The sequence below is a fragment of the Pinus tabuliformis genome, chromosome 5_1 (assembly GCF_031772625.1).
Source record: "Pinus tabuliformis cultivar Carrire ecotype Pingquan chromosome 5_1, CPIR1, whole genome shotgun sequence".
Classification (NCBI taxonomy): domain Eukaryota; kingdom Viridiplantae; phylum Streptophyta; class Pinopsida; order Pinales; family Pinaceae; genus Pinus; species Pinus tabuliformis.
In genome coordinates, this window is record NC_142305.1 from 994,415,879 (window position 1) to 994,435,102 (window position 19,224).

Genomic DNA, 19,224 nt, shown 5'->3' on the forward strand with positions numbered 1-19,224 from the left:
GGCTTACTACGAGCCGACATCTGTGACCTCCCCCTAGTCCATTATCTTGTCAGTGTTAGATAAGAAGTCTCCAACTCCTCTCACCGGTGTTTCACCTGGAGTATATAAATATTCCTCATTTTTGGGTGCTTTCCTTGGTCCTCCCCTTCTCATCTCAGAGCCTAACTATTTGAGTGTTTGCATGTTACAAGCGTCACAGGTTGCCCTCAAGCAGTCTGGTACATCTAATCCACAACTAGCTCCTCAGTACCCTATGATTACCATCCCAGCCGAGCCATCCGGATCCACCCCCCTATGACCTCCTCTGTTTGTGGGTGCCCATCCTATGCCCCCCCCAAGGAATTGTTCCTCCAGGTCTCAACCATCCAGGAGCTGTTCCACTGGGACATTACCCTACAGGCTAGACACCTTTCTTATTCCCCCCTCATGGGAATATTTTCTATCCCTTTCATTACTTCACTAGTTCTTCCTAACATGAATTTGGGGATCCCAGTATGCTACATTAACCCCCCTGCAAGCATTCTGCCTAGTCAACTAAGACCTTATCATGCTTTGACACTGGTTCAACTGGTCCCTACGACCCTTGCCGCCGCTTCAGTTCTATCACAACCTCAACAGGAATCCACTCCTATTGTGAAAGCATCCGGATAGGGGGGAAAATATAAAAGGAAAGAACTTAAGGACAAGGCTCCCCAATCTCCTCCATCCCCTAAGGCCCCAAAGCCATCACCTCCGTGCACTTTGTGTAAAGTTGTTGGGCGTGCTACTAATAATTGCCCTGAGCTTCCTCATCTAAAACATTTGGTTCATGAAACGTTCCCTCAGTCAAATATCCTTGAAGTCCATGTTAACTTACCGGGTCCACCCAATAAACTCATAACGTTATGCCAAATCACCCTTGTGCCTTGCGAGATCATCATGGTCACTTCTCTCATTGTTGCCCTCATCATGACAAATTTAGCAATTGCCTTGAGGTGCTTCGTGAATACGAGACCAATCGTAGTGGAACACCTAATCCTCTACCCATGGATTCTTGTACCACTAGTAAACCAGAATAGGGGGACTCTGGTCCCACCATCATGATCCCTCCCCCTGATGTCGAGATGACAGACACCATAGGCCATATCCTTTACTTGTCGTCATCCTTGAGTTCCTTGCACGCAAACCTTTTTGAGGTTTCTATGCGCGCTTCTATCGAATCCCTTTCGACAAAATCCCAAGTCTCAACATCCGTATATCCTCCATCTACTAGCTTTTCGTCTACCATTCCAGATGACGCGTATGTGAACCTTCTTTCTCAGGTTGATGCACCAGGTATTGCTACTGCATCATGTAGTCAGTCTTCCTCCCATCCACACATCTTCTATTTTGATGAGGACATCATGGAAGCTATGTCTACCCCTAATTACCCTTGCACTTAGGTAAGGGGTCATATTTTTTGGAGGATTCTCAAGGTCATCTCCTTCCTAATTCTCCCAATAAACTCTACCTCAAGAATTTTTTATCATAGCATATCCCTTTGTTTTGCGTGTATTTATTTCTGTCATGAAGTTAGGTAGGCTGCATCATCTCATCTGTTGTCTTTTTCACCTTTTAGATGGATCCATCATCCACACCGTATATTGGTCATGTCGATGGTACGAGTTGCTTCTCTAGGAATCTAGCCTTTGCCAACCTGGGCCATTTTTACCCCCTTTCATACATTAGTCTTTTCAAATGGCGTGTGCATTAGATATGCCACGAATAACCAGGCCAAATATGGTGCAGTGATAGGTTTGTTAGTCGATGCCCTTTCCCGTCGCATCCTTCATCTTCATGTTAGTTTAGATTCCTTGCTACTTGTCATGCAATTGAATGGTGTGTATCATGTGCATAATCAAGTCTTATTTAGAACATATCTATGAGTTAAGCTGTTGGTACATGAATTTGAAACCATTACTTTCAATCATATTCCTAGAGCCCAAAATAACCATATAGATTCCATTACAAACAACATTCTATATTGGCATTTATCACATGTATACCACATAAGACAACCATAAAACACAACACATGGCGAATCATCATTGTCATATAAAAATGCATAATCATATTATGTATTATATAAGTGTTTGGATCCCATAGCTCAATACATCGGACATGCGCATAGCATGTTCCAAAAATCAAAACCAAAGGGACCCACATGTCCCCATATCTAGTCACTATTTGGTGGATCTTACGCCAAATGCTCTTCTCCTCCTACACGTAGATCACGTACTTCTTGACTAGCCATCGCCATGCGCCGCATGATACCTCGCCACTCTGAGGAAAGGACGATACACTCATCTGTGTATCGATATTCTAACTCATTCCATCCGCGCTCTGAAACTCCGGTTAAGAGTACCTCACACCAACAGTGTAGATCAGCGAGTAGCACACTATCCTTTGGACCTCGACGTGACGACGATGTTCCCCGATCTGCAGCCCCAGGCGCTGTGGCTCGTCCTACATATCCTACCTGTTTTTCTGGTGATATGTCTGCATACCATATATTTTTACACTCAGTACCATATACATGTGATAAAAATATGAAAATAACCATAAAAATCGCAACTTAACACTTACCATCTGGTCCCCATGCTCACCCAGGTGGAAGTGGTAAATCAGGATCACCCTGATAGTTCATCCCGCTATAAGGATAATTGTCAATGTAGAGGGGCATCTGATCCCAATGTGTGAAAAACTTGCGTCAGAACACCCGTCCGACTCCCCCTCCTCCTCGCCACAGTAGCTGCCCCCAACGGCGCACCTTGGGCTCTTGTGGGTTCCCATCTCATATATGTACATGAGGACAGAGGGTGGGTATCTTCTCAAAGAAGAATGCACACAATATTGTATCAAAAGCACAATCATGGTTCACTTGCCTCCTGCATGATATTAACTGTCATTTCACTGACAACATCATCATCTAGGCCCACCCATAGTAGGTCCCAACCAAAACACTCTCAACCAGCATCATCTGCCCCCCAGTGATGTGGTGGAACGTTTGGCTTCCCAAGACCCATATCACAACTATGGCAACAATGCGTGTATCTAGCTTAGCTAGATCACCAATTGGGATGGTTGTGCCCTTCACACACACATCCCGTGGACAATGGCACTCCACAAACTCTGTAATGTTCCTCGCATGAGCCAACACCAGATGTATATTTCCCACCACTCCTAAAGGAGTTAGTCTAGTCAAGAAATAAATGTCCTGTAATGTGAGTTCAATCTTGTGCCCCTACACGAAAAAGAACTCATGGTCTGGATCCTAATAGCTCACAATTCTCAATATCAAGGGCTCACCTACCCTCATAAATGGGTTCTCAACCAACTTGAGAACTCCGTGGCGAGCCAATGCCCCTCGAACCCCTTGATCCCTCTGAATCTCAGATCGAAGGGTAGCCAAGTCTCGCTCACACTAGTTTATTTTTAGCTCTTCTATGCCTGTAAAACACCACAAGTCTTGTCAGTTCAGAGAAGAAAACATTGGTCCACACCGATCAACCTACAACCCCCACCAGGCCAACAAAACACCCCTCTTTTTAGCCCCAAATCACAGTTTTTTCCCAGAAAGAGTGAGCTCGCAGGTTTTCACCTATTTCCTACGAGCCAAATCACACTTATGGCCCCAAAAAGTGTGATGCAGTTGTAAAGAGGAGTAGGGGTCTCCCAGGGAGCTGCATGGTGTCAAAAATTAGGAAATAAACCACTGAAATTGAAGAGATGAGTAAGGCCAGCTACCTGAAAGTCACAGATCTTGATTCCGATGGTCGGTTTGTTCGCTACGATCTCCAAAAGATTTATGGCCTCTTCTTCCTCTCCAAATTCACCACAACTCACTTAGTAAATGAATTCAAATTGGAGGGAAAATGTCCTTTCATAGAAAAATCCACGATTTTTCAATCACCCATTGCGACCAAACCGTAGCTTAGTTTGAAAAACCGTTAGCACCGCTAGAAATCTCTCATTGAGTACTATAATGGGTATTCCTGAATTTCTGATGATTTGACACTTCTCCAGGAAGCCATTTTTCCAAGAAGGGTCACTTCGTCGTCTCTCAAAATTGACTTTATTCATATCTAACGCTTGTACCTTGAGGTCCACCTCCTCTTAATACTTTTCGTCTCACGTGTCAATTTGTGTCATGAGTAACCATCATTTACTCATGCTTTCATGGTCCCCACTAGGCATATTCTGTGTGGCAGACTCATTGATTCACCCTTGATTAGAGCATCCGCGATGAGTCACCCTTTCATCCATGGAGTCTTCTTCATGTCCCATTATATCATGTCACAATATTCCATCCATATTTGCATACCGTTCATCATGTGTTTCACATTTTGGCCTCTAGTCATACTGTCCCCCATCCCCTCCGGAGTTGAGTCAGTCGCTTCCAGGTCAACCATGCACTTTATGCTCTGACAAGGGAAGTCTTCTGTTTGTCCCTCAGTACCACATTTTCCATTATCCTTGGTGTTAGTCCATTAGTCACATTACTATTTCCCCTCATGCCTTAGTTGATGATCCTCATTGCCTCACCTATTGCGGGCCCTACTCTGTCGACATCAACTCATTTATTCAAGAAGAACGACCTAGAGGGCGGTGTATCTTGGTTCCAACTTCCATTCTTCTTCGGTACCTTGGATCGGATATAGGGACTCATTATTTCCCTTTGACTTGGTTGTTTCATGTTCGTGATCTATACACTTGATGGTCCAATGATGCAACAGATTGTACCAGTGATTCCTGGGTGTATGTGAGATTTTTCAAAACTCATGAGGGGGTGACCCTTCAGCTAGCCACCCACATGCCCATATGCATCCTTATTATGCTACAGCCTTAGATGCAGTTACAAAAATTTGATGGGTCCGGTTCCTACTGATCACAATGTTTATAGCATGTTCGTCACCTTCAGATGATCCATTCAATTTCGTAGAACCCTTCCCTATTCAACAAGGCTTCTTCGGTTGTTATACCCTCCCTCCCACCCACTTCTTGAGGGAAGGGCCATTATATCTCATGTACTTAGATGATATTGTATTCAGTCCTGACTCATATTTTTCCAGGTGCATTATGTATATGGGACACATTGTATTATTTTTTGGCTCAGTTATGCGAGCATGTCATGTACCATTCAACATGTACTTCATTGCTTAGTTTTATGTTTCTGAGCACACCATTATTTTTGTACTAATTTGTCTCAGAGGGTATAGGTATGCCTCCCCCACCTCATTGAGGTCCGGTACCACAACATAAAAAGAGACTTACATTGGTCTCCCCCCTTTGTCCCTATCCTCCTTTGCTTAAACTCTATTGGTCTCTCTCTCTCTCTCTCTCTCTGACTCCATTTTTTTGTCTAGTGATTGTGTCTTTACAACGTACTTCGGGCATGCGTTTTTCTCCTAACACTCGTATGTTGAGGGGCAATATGTTATCACCAAAAAATTGATCATCTAGCCTAATTTACTAGATGGATCGAAGTACACCATGTAAAGCCAATTTTACCATAGTAAAATTGATTTCACTGTGAGAAATTACTTAATAAACCACCTTTGTTAAGTAATTTACAATAATAATTAAATAAATCACTATTTATTTGATTTTCTTCTAGGAATAATTATTTAAACCATTATTTAATTAATATTCCTTGTCATATTTGACCTAGTTATGAAAAATAAACATATAAATCATTAATTATCTTATTTTTCTCCGAGAATAATTAATTAGTCACTAATTAATTATTATTCTTTGTCAAGTTTGACTAAATACCTTAGGAATAATTAAATAAATAATTATTTGTTTATTATTCCTTAACCAATTCCTTGAGATGATAAATAAATAATTTATTTATTTATTATTTCTAAATAAAAGTTTAAATACTTTTTCCCTTTTAACCAAATATAATAAAATATTCCAAGTGGTAATTCCAAGAATGGGATTAACAATATTTTATTATTCCTCATTATTCGAGGATAACTCAATATTTTGTTATAAATATAAGGGTTTTCCATTCATTATTCACTTTTGATTATTTTCATTGTTGCACTCACTACTATAACTCTAATTATTTTCATTGTCGCACACCACTTTTCTTCCATTTGAGTTCCCATTGAGCTCAAACATTTTATCTGCTAGGTTTACACATTATAGAGGAGAGAGACTCTACATAAGCTGAAGATGTTTGAGGATAGCCAACAACCCATCCCATAGAGGGGGATTGGTAACATTTATTTGTTCCCTTCACAGGTGTTATCATAAAATCTATTCTTTGTATATTTGGTTTCCATTGGATGATTGGAGTTATTACTATTTCTTTTTGCTATTTAACTATGATTTTGGCATAGATCAGGACTTTGGCAGGTTTTGTTTCTATCAGTTGCTGAAAATCTACAATGTTTAGCAACCATTTATATTGTTGAGATTGTTTGTCATCCACAATCTTAAGTGGGTTCGTTTCGTACATCTTCGAGAAGAAAACACTATAACAATTAGTAACATAAGAACACATGCAAAGTTGTCATGTCCTCAAATATTTTTGAGAATTGTAGCGAGAAAGAGTTCCTTGATTTGTGCCCTAATCAAAGGGACCAATTCAAGTTTCTCCTTGACATGCACAAGTTCCTAAAATGTAGGGAAAATTCCTAAAATTTAGGAAGTGTTCATGAAGTAGTTAACTGACATTTCAAAGTGGAAGGCCAAGTTACCAGTATTCTAGTGTGAGTTAATTGAGGAAAATAAATTGTGGCTGAGTCTTAAGATATAGGATGAGTTGCATGAGTAATTAACTCATGCTAACTCAAATAATTACAAAAGTAAACTCCTTAATTAGAAACTCACCAAATTTGGCCATTCGAATTACTTTAAAAGGAGGAGTGAAGGCACATTATCACTGATTATTTTGTGAGCACAGGCTTGTGAGACAAAGAAATAGGAGTATGCACAAGGTTGTGTGTGTGTGAGCTTGTGAGGAAAAGTGTGCAAGAGAAACTTGTGCAAAAAATTATTGTGAGTAAGAGTTCCTTTGGTAGTGCACATAATATTCTCAACAAGGAGAGGGTTTTCCCTTGTTGGGTTTTGTAGAAATATTGTGTTTTTATAGTATGAATGTATTATTTATGTTCCTATTTTTCTGCAAAATAAGTAAAGAAATTCCGTGTCTATATGAAAATAAATTAGTTTCAGATTGTTCATATTAGAAATTGTAAAATTTCATGGATTTTGTATATGGTGTCAAAGCTGGTTGAGGAAGAGGGTTGGAGGATGAATTCTAGGCTGTTTTTTGCATAGTTGAAGTGTTATTTCTCTTAAGAATAGGTCATATATTTCTATGCAGTTTGAGGAGGCAGAGCTCCTGTAGCGTAGATTGGGAGAGATGTAATGTATATGGCTGGTATTGAGGGCCAAGTAGTCTCGAAAGTACAACACAAGAGTGGAATTGTTAGAAGAGGAAGGAGTGAAGTTTTTCTACAGTTTGAGGCTGAGTAGGAGGGCTATAGTAGCTGCTAAAGGTAGCCCTCACCAGGGGAAGAAAGTTGCAGTATTGAGTGCATGCATAGGACTAGATATTTGGGACAAAAGTTATGTCTTAGGTATGGTAAGTTTCCTTCTAAGTTGGTGTTGTTTTATAGATTGATTGTCCAGGTCTGGGATAATTTTGGTGGACATCTTATGTACTGTTTGGAGGGTAGTTAGAAGGTGTATTTGGTGCCCTATGTCCAACATTTGAGAATGAAATTTAATATGGTTGGAGTAGAAAAATTGTTGAAGCTTAGGGTTGATTCTTGAAGGGACAAAGGAAGCAACCAAGAGGGCTTAGTATTCAACCCTAGTTCACTATGTAGAGATGAAATTCTACAATGAGAGTGGGCAACCTCCATTGCCCTAAGACTTTTCTTTTGTTAAGCAACAATGAGGCAAGTAGTGGGAAGGTTGAAGACCCTAGGAGATTTCATCCTTGATGGAAAAAGGAGTAGCTAGAGGGCAGATTGTTTAGGCCAAAGATTAGTGACCTAAAGGAGTTGGGTTCAATGATAGTGGCATATTATGGAACTAGATATGCATGCCTTTAGAGGGAGAAACCTTGAGTAGTAAGGTAGGAAGGGCTCAGAATAGAGAAGTGATGGAATCACAGAGTATGGTGGGAATTAACAGGTATTGAAAGTATGTTTCACAAAAGAAAACATGGAAGCATTCTAGTTCAGAGGGAGCAGATGTAACAACGAATAATCTTGTAGAGTTGGAGACATATCAATGTGGACAAGGTTCTTCCAGGAACACCTTCCTCGCTAAGAGGGAGTATTGAAAATTGTAGCAAGAAAGGGCTCCTTGAATTGTGCATTAATAAAAGGGACCAATTCAAGTTTCCTCTTGGCATGCAAAAGTTCATAAAATTTAGGGTGAATTCCTAAAATTTAGGAAGTGTTAATGAAGTAGTTAACTGATGCGTCAAAGTTGAAGGCCGAGTTATCAGTCTTCTAGTGCGAGTTAATTGAGGAAAATAACTTGTGGTTGAGTCTCAAGAGAGAGGGCCGGTTGCATGAGTAGTTAACTTATGCTAACTCAAACACTCAGAAAAGAAAACTCCTTAATTAGAAGCGAGTCACTGAATTTGGCCATTTGAATTATTTTAAAAGGAGGGGCAAAGGCACATTGTTACTCATTGTTTTGTGAGCACAGGATGGTGGCAAAAAGCAATAGGAGTTCTAAAAGGTTGTGTGTGAGCTTGTGAGGAAGAGTGTGCAAGAGAAACTTGTGCACACAATTATTGTGAGGAAGAGTTCCCTTCAATAGTGTGCATATAAATAGGAAGAAATTCCTATTTAATAGGATCACCTATTGCGCAACGATTTAGGGATAAAATCAGGCTACAAAAAGCATGTTTTTCAAGCCTAGGCAAGGCAAGGAGAAGGGTATATTATCTAGTGAAAACAAAGTTGTATTGTAAGAAATCATTCCTCAGTTTTTATCAAAAGTATTCTCAACAAGAAAAGGGTTTTCCCCAATTGGGTTCCCTAGAAATATTGTGTTTTTATAGTGTGACTGTATTTATTTATGTTCCTATTCCACTGAAAAAAAAGTAGAGAAGTTTTGTATCTATATGAAAATAGATTAGTTTCAGATTGTTCATATTATTAGTTGTAGAATTTCATGGATTTTAGACATGGTATACAATTTGGTTGTGGAAAGGGATAGAAGATGATTTGTAAGCAATTTTGTGCATAGTTTGAAGGGCTATTTCTCTTAAGAATAGGATGCATATTTATGTGCAAATTGAGAAGGAGGTGAAGCTCTTGTAGCCTATATTGGGAGGGTCATAAGGCCTATAGGTGGCTGGTATTGAGGGTCGAGTAGTCTTAAAAGTACAATATAGGAGTGGTCTTATTAGAAGAGGAATAAGTGAAGTTTTTGCAGCAATTTGAGGCCGAGTAAGAGAGTTGTAGAAGATACTATAGGCAACCCTAACTAGGGGCAGAAAGTTTCACTCTTGAGTGCATGCATAGGATCAAAGATTTGGGACAAAAGTTAATGTCTCAGGTATGGTAAATTTCCTTCTAAGTTGGTGTTGTTTGCTAGATTGATTGTCCATGTTTGGGAAAATTTTGGTGGACATATTATGTACTGTTTGGAGGTTATTTAGAAGGTGTATTTGGTGACCTAAGTCCAACATTTGATAAGGACATAAAATCTAGTTGGAGTGGAAAAATTGTTGAAGCTCAAGGTTGATCTTTGAAGGGACAAAGGAAGCAGCCAAGAGGGCTTAGTATCTAGCCTTAGTTCATGGTGTAAAGATGGAATTATACAATGAAAGTGGGAAGACTCTATTGCCCTAAGACTTATCTTTTGTGGAGAAACAGTGAGGGAAGTAGTGGACAGGTTGAATACCTTATGAGTTGTAATCCTTGATGGAAAAAGGAGTAGCTAGAGGGTAGACTATTTAGGCCAAAGATCAGTGACCTAAAGGTGCTGCATTCTCTGATAGTGGAAGATTTTGGAGTTGGAGATGTATGCCTTCAGAGGGAGAAACCTTGGTCCGCAAGGTAGGAAGTGATAAAAAAAAGAGAAGTGATGGACTCACAGAGTATGGTGGGAAATAACAAGACTTCAAAGTAGGTTTCACAAAAGAAAGTGGGGAAGCCTTATAGTTCAGAGGGAGCGGCTACAAAAACAAAGAAATTGTTAGAGTTGGAGACAGATCTAGGTGTACGAGGTTATTTTAGGAAAACATTCCTTGCTAAGAGGGAGTGTTGAAAATTGTAGCGAGAAAGGGTTACTTGATTTGTGCCTTAATAAAAGGGACCAATTTGAGTCTCTCCTTGGCATGTACAAGTTCCTAAAATATAGGGAAAATTCCTAAAATTTAGGAAGTGTTCATTAAGAAGTTAACTGATGTGTCAAAGTGGAAGGATCGGTTATTAGTCTTCTATTTCAAGTTAGTTGCTGAAAATAACTTGTGGTTGAGTATCAAGAGATAGGACAAGTTGCATCAGTAGTTAACTCACGCTAACTCAAACAATCACAAAAGAAAACTCCTTAATTAGAAACTCACCAAATTTGGGCATTCAAATTTCTTTAAAGGAGGAGCGAAAGCACATTGTTACTCAATGTTTAGTGAGCAAGGGATGGTGAGACAAAGAAATAGGAGTACACACAAGGTTTTGTGTGATCTTGTGAGGAAGAGTGTGTTAGAAAAACTTGTGCAGAAAATTATTATGAGGAAGAGTTCCTTTGGGTAGTGTGCATAGAAATAGGAGTAATTTCCTATTTAATAGGAACACCTATTGTGAAAGGATTTAGTGAGAAGTTCAAGCTACAACAAGTGTGTTTTTCAAGTGTAGGCAAGATAGGGAGAAGGGTGTATTCTCTATTGAAAACAAAGTTGTATTGTAAGAGATCATTCCTCAGTTTCTATCAATAATATTCTCAACAAGCAGAGGGTTTTCCCCAGTTGGGTTCCATAGAAATATTGTGTTTTATAGTGTGACTGCATTTATTTATGTTCTTATTTTTTTGCAAAATAAGTACAGAAATTCTGTGTATATATGAAATAAATTTTCATTTTTTTCATATTAGCAATTGCAAAATTTCGTTGATTTTCTACAAATATACCATTAAAATCAACATAGAACTGCTTCAAAGTTAACAACAAATATATGTGGATGGTCCAAATGATGACAAGTTGAAAATAAAAATAGATTAGAAATGAACCAATGCTTCAAACCTCATGAAACTCCCCCTTAGCTCATGCATCGCTATCCTCATATGCAAATTTATTTTCATCTAAACTCTTCGATATGGATACACCTCCAATGGTTTACATGCAACTCAAGGTACAACCATATGCTCCCGCTGAGACCATACATGCCTTAGTTTTTGGTGGGAGCCTCTTGCTACTCCTTTCTCCTACAAACTTTGGTGGATTGATCTTTGATATGCACAGTAACTTCTTTCTTCTCGTGTAATTGGCCTTGCAATATTTTCTCCCTTTGATTGGATCACCTGTAACACATGGGAAGATTTCATTTTTTGGCCTTATGGCCAATATTTTCACACACATAACACCTATGACTGAGGAAAAATGGAATAGATCCATAACTTCTGCTAATTTGTTTTCTACTCCTTGCATATGATCTACAGTCAATAACCTTATGGATAAAGTCATTGCATGAGATACAATAACCATAAAAAAGGCTATTATACCTGACTTTTGATGACCTTTGTGATGGGGGGTGGTGGATTTTACTTGCACGATTACTTGAGGATGCTTCTCCTTTGGATTCTCCTTTTGTTGAGAGGTATTGATCTCTTTATTTCAGCAATTCGCTACAATATGTCTAGGTTTTTGTCAGTTAAAACATCTAACCTCTCTCAAGGGTGCGAACGATCTCCTTGAAAAATCATTTTTCTTTGGAATATTCTTTTTCTCCTCGCTTGGTTGTTGGTATTTCTAATTATTCTCCTTTTTCGCGATGTTACTAGTTGCTCCAATATTTTTTGATTTCCTTGTAGTTGCTTGAGCACTAGATTTGGTCCTTTCCAATTATTCTCTTGCAGAGTCTACTTTAGTTTTCAGTCTTTGACACTCATCTTCCATTTCCTTATACTGCTTCCTCCTTCCTTCAATTTTCCTTCCTTCTTCAAGCTGAGTTTTCAAATGTGAAATTTCTTCCTTGAATTTTTTCTCCCTTCCTTCAAAACTTTGAAGCAATTTTATCAAATCTCTATTTTCAAGTGAGAGCCTTTGTACTATAGCCAATACTGAGATAAGATGGGTTTGATCTTCTAGAGGTTTATCATTTTCTGCATGGTTACTACTAATTTCCTCTCCAAAAGTGTTACCTTCACTTCTATCTAAAGTATCAATCTCAGTTGATCGATTATCATATTCAAACCCATCAATATTAAGAGCGCCATCATCACTACATACACAAGAGGAATATGGCAATTCTTCACCCTTATTGGCCATCAAAAATAGGGGTTTTCTGAATATGTAATTCTCTTGAATTTTTTGGTGCTCTTCTTCTTTTGAGAAATATTATTCTTATTCTTGACCATGGTCCAAGATCAACCATCAAGAGGTCAAGCTTCACTGTAGAGAACCCGCTCTGATACCACTTGTTATAAATGTAGATCACTACTAAGAGGAGGGGGTGAATAAGTAGTAATGACACTTATAAAATTTTCACCAATTGATTAACCTTTTAACCATTCACAATATGAAAAACATAATTAGAGATCATAGCATCAAATATAAACATGAAACCATCAAAACATTCAACACATGTGGCACCAATGATTTCTGGTGGAAACCCTCAAGGGGAGAGAACCCACCCGCTGCTGTTGTGCTACTTCTTGTTACATTATTATTATATAAATAAATTCTTTTACATCTTTCAGCTAGCCACCACCAACTAGGAGCCACTACACCTATGAATAGTATTGCTGGCCACCACCAGCTATGGAGTATATACTCACGTGACTTTGCAAGCCACCACCTGCTGGAAGCCACCACTTCCAATACGCCTTACCCAACCACCACTCGATGGAGATGCTACTCCCAATATAATATTTTACTGGCCACCACCAGCAAGGAGCCACCACCCCTATCTTATTTAGCCACTACTGAATGAAGGCCACCACATCCTAAAACTCTAAGATCCACACTTTCATTCATTTTCAAAATGGACTCCAAGGAAAACTACATAACTGAACAACAACATATCATTCCTTTGCAATATGATAAAATCTATCCATAAAAAATGTTGTTTACAAATCATAATCTGATGAATGCACTCGTAACTACCATACACAGAATGATATCTAAACATTCCTTCTTCTGTGTCCTCGCTCTGTCTACATAAGATGCTAGATGAAACATACATATGCTACCTTCTATAACACTCACAAACTACTTTTAATTTTCTGCATAATGTCCATCACAACCTATACACACTTCTCTTCTCTCACACTCACTCAATCAATAATGAAAAAAACCAAAACTCCTGAAAACATTCTTCTATAAATAATCTGTTGGAGTGATTAAAAAAATAATTGCAATCAAAGTAATGGATAACTAATCATCTATGCTCACATGCTCTTGAATGATTCAATATTTTGATATTTCTTCTCCTTGACTTGATCCTCCATCTTGTTAGGATATTCCGACACATAGGATATAGTTAAGTTCAACTTGGTCTAGTATAGAGTTAGGTTAGAGTTAGGTAAAGTGTGTTTCTTTACCGTTGTACATTTTGTAACTTACAATCCGACGGTCACGATATGTAGTGATCCGACGGTTCACTCTCACCTCGGTATTACCGACACTTGATCCGTGGCTTGACACCCGATTGGTCCATGAGTTCTATTTAAAGCGCATGGAGGGTCATTGTTCGGGTAATCCGTGCATGAGAGAAGCTTATGTAAATTTTCATTCTTTGATTAATAAATTGTCTGTACCCACGTTGGGACAGGCCGTGGACTGTTTCCCTCCTTGCACTCTGAGGGTTTTAACCACGTCAAAAATACTGGTGTATTGATTTGAGATCTGGTTGTGAGCGGTGTCCTCTTGGTATTCTTTCTGAGGAACTTACCCTGTAAATTCCTACATGGTATCAGAGCTATTTGAGGGCCGCGTCCGTTGGTGATCCAAATCTGAAGCCGGTAGAACTGCATGCGGCTGTCGTTTCCTAGATCTGCTGTTTCTGACTGCTTTCGGGCCGAGAGGACTGCTCTGTTGCGTTCGGAGCATCTGTTTCAGTGAGGAACCCCTTTCGTTTCACGCGAAAAGGTTTCCGGTAGCCCTAGCTGCGTCATTTTTCAGATCGGGAGGTATACAGTGTTTTTTTTTGCAGTTTACTGTCATTTTCTCTCTGCTTATTTCGGTTTCGGTTTATTTAGCCTTTTTTTTTCCGGATCTATACCTTTCATTTCTGCGTATGCTCTTTGCCCTGCGACTCTGTGCGATCTGGGCAAATCAGAAACAGAAAGAAAGGATTTTTCTCATGCGTATGCTCTTTTCCCTGCACCTTAGTGTGATCTCGGAAAATCAGAAACATTGAGAAAAATATTTAGTTTTTCGGCTAAAAGCTAACTTTGAGATTTTTTTTAAAATTTCTAGTTTTTTGGCTAAAGCTAACTTCGAGCCGTAAGGTTCGTTTTTCTTTGGATATTCGTGTTGGGTTTTGTGTTTTGTGTTTTGTAGGGGAAAAGAGTCTTCCCAAGGCAAGCACGCAAATCGAGGCCCCCCCCCCCCTCTCTCTCTCTCTCTCTCTCTCTCTCTCTCTCTCAAATATTTTGTATAGATCAATTGGTTCAAAGACCTTTTAAGAGAGTAGAGGTCTTGGGTTCAAGTCTCCATTTTGTGGGGGCGGATTTTTTCATTCCCGCACATTCGCGCACTTTGCCGGCAACGTCAACAATTTTTTTTCAAAAAGCCATAACTTCTTCATCCGGAAGCCTTTTTCAGAGCCGTTTTTTTTAAAACCGCCTATTTTTTCGAGATCTATCCATTGGACCACTTACTTTCAGCATCTTCAGCTTCAGTTGTTTTTCAAAAAATGGAAAGTCCATGCCAAGTCATTCTTGACAGCACTAACTACTTCCAATGAGTAGCCTACATGGGAGATTTACTTAGAAGTAAAGGTCTCTTCAGAATAGCCACAGACCAAGAGAAGAAACCCAAAGATGAAGACAAGGCCGAAAAATGGGAAAATTGACAAGATCAAGCACGTGGTTTGATAGGAATGTCTGTTTCTCCTGATCTTAGATTCCACATTGCAGAAATTGAAACTCCTCATGAAGCATTAGAAAAACTTGCTAAAGTTTTTGGGATTAAAAATGAAATTAGAGCCCATCAACTTGAGAATGAGCTGCTTACTTTGGATCCTAATAATTTTTCTTGCATTGAAGATTTCTTGTCCAAATTCAAGACTCTTAGATATCTCTTGGAAGGTGTTAAAGTTAAGAAAGAAGATGGTAACCTTATTTATTCCATCCTTACTAAGTTGGGACCAGCCTACTCTGTATTTGTTTCCACTTTCCATTCTACCAGGGAAGCTTTCATTTGTCAAGGCAAAGACTACAAGCCCCCTTCCTTTGACTCCTTTTGTGATTCCTTAATAAGAGAACAAGAAAAACTCTTACACCTTGGTCTTCTTAATCTTGGAAACTCTTCCTCGAAAGCGTTAGCCGCCCAGCAGCAACCAAATTCAAAGAATCCTAAGAAGTCTTATCCTCAAAGGAATGGTCCTAAACCAACTCAGCCTCATGATGAAAGATCATTTCAGCAATATGACAAGACCAATAAAAACAAATGGAAGAAGACTGACAGACATTGTAACTTTTGTAATCGAGATGGCCACTTAGAATCTAAATGCTTTAAGAAGATGGAAGCCTTGGAAGCCGCAATGAAGAAACATAACATCCATCTGGAGCCTACTTCAACTTCAACTTCCGGAACGACATTTTCTGCATGTCATCGTCAATCATCTCAGTCTGGTTATGCATTAAATGTATCTTCTTCTTCTTCTCATTCTCATGAGTGGCTCATTGATTCTGGAGCCTCTTGTCACATGGCCAAAAACCAAGCCATGTTTTCTTCTTTAAATGATTGTAACACCAAAAATATATATGTTGGTGATGATAGATCTCTTAATGTTGTAGGGACTGGAACTGTTCATCTAGACAATGGTCAGTTCAATGATGTATTATGTGTTCCAAACTTATCCTGCAACCTTCTATCTGTCTATCAGATAACTCATTCAGGTGAAGGTAAAATTGTTGAATTTTCACCTCATGATGTTGTAATCAAGGATCTAAAAGATCCTAAACAGATTCTAGCTACTGGTCTTGCTGATGATTCCAAAAGGTTGTATAAGTTTCACAACTTTGGGTCATCCCATCTTCCCTCAGTATTTGTTGCTCATAATGATGAAGTGAGCAAACTTTGGCATGAGCGGTATGGTCACTTAAACTATCGCTCCCTTCAGCATCTATGTAAAGAAAACATGGTGACAGGTCTTCCTATGGTATCTTGCAAAGATGGTGTTTGTTCCGGATGTGTACTCGGAAAACATCATCGGGACAGTTTTGACAAACGTACCTCTTGGCACGCCTCAGCCCCTTTACAGCTTGTGCACAGTGATTTATGTGGTCCTCTTCCTGTTGCTTCATTCTCTGGCTGCAAGTACTTCTTAACTTTCATTGATGATTTCTCCAGACGCACTTGGGTATACTTCTTAAAACTCAAGAGCGAAGTATTTACCACCTTTTTGGCCTTCAAAGCATTCGTTGAAAAACAATCTGGACATCAAATTCTTAAGCTAAGAACTGATAATGGTGGAGAATATGTTAAAAATGCATTCATCAACTTTTGCACCGAAAATGGAATTCAAATGCAACATACTGTTCCATACACTCCACAACAAAATGGTGTAGCTGAAAGGAAAAATCGCACCTTAAAGGAAATGGCTAATTGTATGCTGCAATCTAAAGGACTCAGTCTTAGTTTTTGGGCCGAAGCAATTAATTGTGCAAATTATATAATCAATCGCACTCCTACTAAGGTTCTAGAGAATATCACTCCAGAAGAAGCCTGGAGTTCCATTAAACCAGATGTAAGTCACTTTCGTGTGTTTGGAAGTGAAGCATGGGCCCATATTCCAGATGAAAAGCATAAAGCCTTAGAACCTAAGAGTGAGAAATGTACTTTTGTTGGATATTCTGAAGATGTAAAAGGCTATAGACTTATTCCATTTAAGTCCAAAAATGTTATCATTAGAAGAGATGTAAAATTTGATGAAAATAAATCGGCCTGCGAGCCTAGTCCGGCGGATGTGCCACCTCTTCCTATCTCTTCTATCTTTGAAAACATTTCTTCTTCTGATAATGAAAGCGAGGATGATAATCCTTCCCCACCTTCTCAGGATCCTCAACTTCCAAGATGGGTCCGTGCTACTCGGGATGCAGCAGGTGATCTTGCCGGTGATCCTACAGATCAGCGACGTACACGTTCTCAGTTTGAAAGAGCCTCTTCTTTACTGGCTCAAGCTCCAGTAAATCATGATCCTGACACTTTTGCAGAAGCTTCAGGCCATCCACATTGGGAAACAGCTATGAATGAAGAATATCATTCATTGATGACAAATGATACATGGGATCTTGTTCCTCTACCAAAGGGACGCAAACTTGTTAGATGCAAATGGGTTTACAGAACCAAGTATGGACCAGATGGGAAAGTTGATAAACATAAAGCTCGTCTAGTTGCTAAGGGCTTTTCACAGGTTGAAGGCATTGACTACACTGAAACCTTCTCTCCAGTTGCCAAAATGAACTCTATCCGCCTTGTTCTTTCCCTTGCTGCCTCTTTAAAATGGGAAGTCCATCAAATGGATGTTAAATCTGCCTTCTTGCATGGTGACTTGCAGGAAGAAATCTATATGGAACAACCCATTGGCTTCATACAAACAGACTCCAGCCTCGTTTGTCGACTTAAGAAATCCCTTTATGGCCTCAAGCAAGCTCCTCGAGCTTGGTATGCCAAAATGGATAGCTTTCTTTTAGAATCTGGCTTTTCTAGGTGTCATTCTGACAATACTGTCTACACCAAGAAAGTGGGCAACTCTCTCATCATCCTTGTTCTTTATGTTGATGATCTTATTCTTACTGGTAGTGATCCCAACCTTATAAACCATGTGAAGTCCAGCCTTAAAAAGAAATTTGAAATGACAGACTTAGGACACTTACACTATTTTCTCGGTCTTCAAGTCTTGCAATCCCAAGAGGGTATTTTCCTTTCCCAGTCCAAGTATGCTTGTGATATTCTTCGTCATTTTCACATGGAAGACTGTAAGCCAGCCACTTCTCCCTTTCAGTCTGGAGTCAAACTTTCAGTCTCTTGTACTTCTCCTGAAGTTGATGCTACCTTATACCGTCAACTTGTCGGAAAACTCTTGTATTTAACCCATACTCGTCCTGATCTTTCCTTTGCTGTTGGCCTTGTTGCTCGTTTTATGCAAAACCCCCGTGAAAGTCATTGGAAAGCAGCTAAAAGAATACTTCGTTATGTTCGAGGTACAGTACAGTTTGGGATTCATTACAGTGCCAAAGCAGCTCCTCTGTTAGTTGGTTTCACTGATTCTGATTGGGCTGGTGACCTTGATGATCGGAAGTCTACTGCCGGTTATGTCTTCACTCTTGGTTCAGGACCTATTACATGGGCTTGTAAGAAACAGGCTGCCATTTCTCTTTCATCAGCAGAAGCAGAGTATCGTGGTGCCGTGGAAGCTAGTAAGGAAGCCTTGTGGCTTCGTCAGATCCTATCAGAGTTTGGCTTTGAGCAGCAGCATCCAACCACACTTTGGTGTGATAATCAAAGTGCCATTCAGCTATGCAAAGATCCAGTCCAGCATCAGCGCAGCAAACACATTGAACTACACATGCACTTCATCAGAAAGCTCATTCATGACCATGTTCTTGAAGTGCAATATTGTCCAACAGATGATCAGGTTGCAGACATCTTCACAAAGGCTCTCACAGAGGCGAAGTTCACTAAACTTCGATATATGCTTGGAGTTCAGGAAGTTGTCACTAAGGGGGGATAGGCTCTAGTGCCTCCTTCCTTCTCCTATTGTGTCATATTTGTAAATCCTTCAATCCTATCCCAAGTTGTTCTTAAGGGGGGATGTTAGGATATTCCGACACATA